Genomic DNA, 6,674 nt, shown 5'->3' on the forward strand with positions numbered 1-6,674 from the left:
CCAGCAAGGACACTGGACAGTGCCAATTGTGATAGTGCTTTATTTACGTGCGTAACAGAAACCTGGGGAAAATCAGGAAAACAGCCCTCAAACCCATGGTCAACATAATCACTAAAATACAAAAGATTGTAAGTAAAAAATGAAAAAGATTAAGATTAAAATAATCAATATGTGCACCTAAAGTTCAGTGCTTCAAGAAAGCGTGCAATATGGTGTTCATAAGAGTTCTAGTTTACTTAGCTACGTAGAGCTTGATGAGTGCCTAGGCAGAGCAATGTTCAAAGGCATTGCCATGGGTAAAACAGTGCTTTACCTGTGGAGATGGCCTGTTACAGCACTACCCATCCAGTATGTGAGTATGCATGTTTGTCCCGTATATGCACGAGTTTTCCCGGACTGAGCAGAGGCAATCCCAGGGGTGTCATTGAGGAGGGTTTTGAACTCACGCACATATTTTTAGCATTTTCAAGAATATGCGCATAGATTTTCCTGTGCATACAATAGAAGGTGTAATTGTGTACAGGCAAATTTGGTGGAAAATTATATATATAAATTCACTTTGAAAGCTGGTGTACCTTGCGCATATATTTGCCGACTTTATTATGCAATCTGTTACAAAATTACCTCCACAATCATTTACTAACTGAAAAATACTATGGTTAAAATTCTACTTTATTCACCACTGAAAAAACAAAATATATGGTGAAATGACATTTCTCCCCCCGCCCTCCACAAATCATCTTACTTGCATATTGCCAACCTAATAGGTTTATCCAAAGGATAAAATAATCATTTCTTTTATTTATTTATTTTAAAAGACTTATATCCTTCAAAGTTCAAAGTGGGTTACAAAGCATAAAATACTCATAAACAACAGAAAACATATACAAGAACGGACACCAACTAAAAACAGAATAATACTATTTTCCTTTCCCCAGGATAAAATCATTCATGGCAGATGCTATGGTCTCAAAGCCTACAGGAACTGGATAGTATGCTTTGGGAATCCTTGTGGTTCTGAGGACTGAAGGGGCGTGTCTTCCAAGGTAAGAAGTGGTTCTATAATGAGGCAGGGTGAGGCGACCGCTTCAGGCATCAACATTTTGGGAGCGGCAAATGTGCTTCCTGTTTGTGTGTATATGAATGGGAGCCTGCCTAGGATGAGTGGGTGTATGATGAGTTGGTGTATGAATGGGAGCCTGCCTGCAATGGGGATTTGTGAGTGAATTGGAACCTGCCTGGAATGGGTGGGTGTGTGAATGGGAGCTTGTCTGGGTTGCATGTGTGGATGTGTGAAAGGGATCCTGCCTGGGATGCATGTTTGTGTGTGTGAGTGAATGGAAGTCTACCTGGGATGTGTGTGTGTGTGTGTGTGTGTATGTGTGTGTGTGTGTGTGTGTGAATCAGAGTCTGCCTGGGATGGGTTTATGTGTAACTGGGAGCCTGCCTGGTGTGTGTGTGTATGTGTGTATGTGTGTGTGTATGTGAATGGGAGCCTGTCTGGGATGGGTAGGTGTATGAATGGGAGCCTACAAGGGTAGCATGTGTGTGTTTGTGAATGGGAGCCTACCTTGTTTCATGTATGTGTTTATAAATAGGAGCATGCCTAGGTTGCATGTGTGTGGGTGTGTGTGAATGGGAGCCTACCTGGGATGCATGTGTGTGCTTGTGAATGGGAGTCTGCTTGGGATTTTGGTGGATGTGAATGGGAGTCTGCCTGCAATTTTGATGTGTGTGAGTGAATAGGAGCCTCCCTGGGGCGTGTGGATGTGAATGGGAGTTTGTCTGGTTTGTGTGTGTATGTGTGTGTGAATGAGAGAGAGAGAATGGGAGCCTGCCTGGATTGTGTGTGTGTGTGCGTGAGTGTGAGAGAGAGAAAGAGCCCAACCTGCTAGCAACCGAAATGAAAAGGAAGGCCCGGGGCTGCTGGCAGATTCCAACCAAAGAAGAGCTGGAGATGCCTGGAGGGGTGTCTGAGAGGGAACGTATGTGTGTATGAGTTTGTGTGTGTGTGTGTGTGTGTGTGTGTGTGTATATATATATATATATAAAGAAAAAACACTCAAAGAGGAGTGGGGCAAAAGCACTTATGAGATTGAGCAAATACAAACTGCAGTGTGAAGTTTTAACTACAATTCTTTATTCATGTCTGTCCACATATACAAGGGTAAACAAAACAGACCACTTAAACCTGACACAAAGTTTTTCTGGCAGTCCCTTTGGAAGCATTAGAAACAATGTCTCACACATATAACACTGTTAAATGTATAACTTTATAACTGTACAATGGTAAACCTAATCACATGGGATGACTGATCTAAAATACAACTCATTAATAACAGCCACACTGTGAGACTACAAGGATGTTAACAAGGCATTTATACGAACAAATTATATTTCATAATATCACATTTAATCATAGTAAGCTAACAGAGAAAACTCTGGAAAAAGGTGTCCCTTTGGGTTTGCTGTTATAATGTCCCGACAAGGCCCTTGTTTTGCCAACTTGGCTTCCTCAGGGGGAACAAAATAGCAGCGGTGCTGGCTTGTCCAGAGCCGCGAGGATAACATGAGATTAACGAAGCCACGAGGACAGGGCCGCAAGCGGGGAGGGGTGGGGGAGGGGGATGAGTATAGGCGGGAAAGAAAGGGGAGGGCAGACTGGAGAGGAGGGGGTAGGAGCAACGGTTAGAGGCACAATTTCAAACACAGGGTCAGGATTGGAAGGGAGGCTGTGAGGTAGGCTAAGGTGCCAGCCACATTGTCCAGGCTGGGAACGAGAAGGTGCGCTCATCTTTTGTCCTGCCCGCCCGCCCTTGTTTTGTCCGGTATGGAGGAAAGTTTGGTTGGTGCACATTACATTGCCGCAGTTGAGGCGGTTAACCCGAGCCCATGTTATATTGGAATGCTGTGGGGTTGTTGGTTGGAGGGGAGGGGAGGGGAGGAGTGCCTGGTGTAGCTGGGGGGGGGGGGCGCTACACGGGATGGCTGGCGAAAGGAGGGGCTAAAGTTCCCGGCTAGAGCTTGCTCTCGCTAGTTTGAGGCGGAGAAGGCAGGGGGGGAGGGGAGGGACTGATCTTCACCACTGGGGTACAAGGTGGTGGAGGAAAAAGGGGAGGGGGAGAAAAAGGGGGGTCAATTATGTTAAGGTTAAATTTGTTAGCTGTAAAGACTAGGGTTATCTACTAGATAAAGGAGCCCTGACCGACGTGCCGCAAATGCGCAGTAGAGAGCAGCTCTACCGCGCATGCGCGGGTGAGCATGTCAGTCAGAGCTTGCCTGTTAACAAACATGGCGATGGGAGGAGCAGTAGCGGCAGTGGTGCGCACGGGGAGGGAGGGGCCTTCCCCCCCCCGGAGATCTTCTGTCTGCACCATCCAAAGGGGTTGTGAATGAGCTCGGAGGGGAGGGGATTGAGAGAGGGGAAGTGACTGAGGGGAGGGGGGAGGGAGGAGAGAGGGAGGTGAGAGGGAGGGAGGTGAGAGGGAGTGGAGGGAGAATAGAGGTGGGAGAGAGAATGGGGAGGGGAGGTGGAAGGGAGAATGAGGGGAGGGAGGGGGAGGGGGGGGGAGGTGGAAGGGAGAGGGAGAGGGAGGGAGAATGAGGGGGAGAGGGAGGGGGAGGTGGAAGGGAGAATGAGGGGAGGGGGAGGGGGAGGGGGAGGGGGAAGGGAGGGGGAGGGAGAATGAGGGGGAGTGGGAGGTGGAAGGGAGAATGAGGGGGAGGGGGAGGTAGAAGGGAGAGGGAGGTGGAGGGAGAATGAGGGGGAGGGGGAGGGAGAGGGAGAGGGAGGCGGAAGGAAATGGACTGAAATTTTTTTTAATGTAGCCCATTGTTACGGGCTTAACGGCTAGTATGTATATAATAAACTGCGGCCTATTTGATACCATATAATGTCTCAGTATATTCTTTGGGGGGGGGGGGGGGGGGGGGGTAGGGACTGACAGTGGAGTGCACTTATTAAGTCTCTATGTTAACCCTGATGACTTGGACACCTAAAATTGCTTGTCAAGCTCCCTCCATGCCACCGCAGGGGGAGCTGAAGATGTAACTAGGTTTAAAATGCCACATGGCTAAGTAAACCAGTTCGAGTGAAGTGCCATTGGAGTAAGGGATAAAAATCACCATGCTGGCTGTAGCTTCTACATCAAAGATGTTTATCAAATTGTGAAGCACTTTATAGAAAAAATCCTTCTAACAGCTGTAATCCAGAGATTGAAAATTCAGTGAGGAGGGTAGCGGTACTGAGACTTCCTATGCTGTTCTAAATTCCACTGTGAAACTGCTGTCAGTGACAGCTGTTTAAATTGGGTTTAACCCAATTTGCTCAATCTCATAAGTGCTTTTGCCTCATTCCTCTTGGAGTGTTTTTTTCTTTATGTATCATAAGCCCTAGTTAGTTTCTACTCTAGGTAATTATATATTTATATATTTATATACATATATATATATATATATATATATATATATATATATATATATATATATATATAGATATAGATATATATATATATAGATATAGATATATATATAGATATAGATATATAGATATAGATATAGATATAGATATATAGATATAGATATAGATATAGATATAGATATGTAAAAAGAGAAAAGATAGTGCGTCTCATTCTCACTAATTCATCACAATCTCAGCGTAGATGAGATAGCCAAAATAAATAAAAGTTATCTGAAAGCTGGAGAAGGGTTCCTGCGGGGAGACAGAAGAGGCCCAATGTGAACCACAGAGAAGGGGAGAGGGTAGCGAGGGAAGTAGCACCAAGTCACCAAAGCAGTAGGTCGGTCCTTCCATCCTCAACAAGAAGCAGGCTGCGGCTAGGAAAAGGGAGCTCTGAGATCAGCAGTGGTGGGCTACAAAGACAGTGGGAGAAGAGTCCATGATCGAGAGCAGGAGCGGAAGGAAACAGCTGACCAGCAGGGATCAGCTATGATTGTGATCGCTGCTGCTGCTGCTGGCGACTTCCTCCTCCCGTGGGCAATTTGGCGCAGCTGGAGGAGGGGAAGACCTGAGAGATCAGCGTGGCGTTGGATCACTGCACCAGCCCCACTGTTTGCCATGCCACTGCTCCCGCCAACAGAGCTGTCACCGCTCCTGCTGCTTCCTTCCACGATCGACCCGGGCTGAATGGGTCCTTCTAAATTTGGTGTGATTAGCACTGAAGTGCCCTGGGGAAGCCTTTGAAGCGAGGGAGCCGACCAGGCTGTGATTCTGCTGACATTATCAATGATGTCAGTGGTGATCTGCAGCTATGGGGGGGGGGGGGGGGGGGGGCTACCTATTTTTTTTTTAATTTATGAATTTTCACAATTTACAACGATGCCTATTTCAAATTTTTTTTTCTATTTTTTTTTACTTTTTTTAACTTTCGGGACCTCCGACTTAATATCGCCATGATATTAAGTCGGAGGGTGCACAGAAAAGCAGTTTTTACTGCTTTTCTGTGCACTTCCCCAGCGCCGGCAGAAATTAACGCCTACCTTTGGGTAGGTGCTAATTTCTTAAAGTAAAATGTGCGGCTTGGCTGCACATTTTACTTACTAAATCGCACAGGAATACCTAATAGGGCCATCAACATGCATTTGCGGCATGTTGCGGGTGCTATTAAGTTCGGGGGGTTGGACACGCGTTTTCGATGCGCTATTACCCCTTACTGAATAAGGGGTAAAGCTAGCATGTCGAAAACGTGAGGATATCTCCCCAAGGCCTACTGCCCAGGAAGGGTTAGGTTGGCCATCATAGTTGGTGATTTGATTATTAGAAAGGTAGACAGCTGGGTGGCTGGTGGGCGTGAGGATCGCCTGGTAACATGCCTACCTGGTGCGAAGCTGGCGGACCTCACGCGTCACCTAGAGAAGATTTTAGACAGGAGTCGGCTGTCATGGTACATGTGGGCACCAACGACATAGGAAATGTGGGAAGGAGGTTCTGGAAGCCAAATTTAGGCTCTTAGGTAGAAAGCTTAAATCCAGAACCTCCAGGGTAGCATTCTCTGAAATGTTCCCTGTTCCACGCGCAGGTCACCAGAGGCAGGCAGAGCTCCAGAGTCTCAATACGTGGATGAGACGATGGTGCAAGGAAGAGGGATCCAGTTTTGTTAGGAACTGGGGAACCTTTTGGGGAAGGGGGAGTCTCTTCCGAAGGGATGGCCTCCACCTTAACCAGGGTGGAACTAGACTGCTGGCGCTAACCTTTAAAAAGGAGATGGAGCAGCTTTTAAACTAGAACAAAGGGAAAAGCCGACAGTCGCTCAGCAGTGCATGGTTCAGAAGGAGGTATCTTCAAAGGATACAAATGATGCATTAGAATTAGGGCATCCCGACAGTGAGGTTCCAATAATAAGAAAAGTAGTCCAAGTGCCTGTAACTAAAAACTCACCTGAGCTAAAAAATTCTAACTTATCCCTATCAATTAAAAAGCAGAATGAAGATACAAACAAAAAACAAAATTTGAAATGTTTGTATGCTAATGCCAGAAGTCTAAGAAGTAAGATGCGAGAATTAGAATGTATAGCAGTGAATGATGACATAGACTTAATTGGCATCTCAGAGACATGGTGGAAGGAGGATAACCAATGGGACAGTGCTATACCGGGGTACAAATTATATCGCAATGACAGAGAGGAGCACCCGGGAGGCGGTGTGGAGCTTTATGT

This window comes from Rhinatrema bivittatum, chromosome 3, assembly GCF_901001135.1.
Source record: "Rhinatrema bivittatum chromosome 3, aRhiBiv1.1, whole genome shotgun sequence".
NCBI lineage: Eukaryota > Metazoa > Chordata > Amphibia > Gymnophiona > Rhinatrematidae > Rhinatrema > Rhinatrema bivittatum.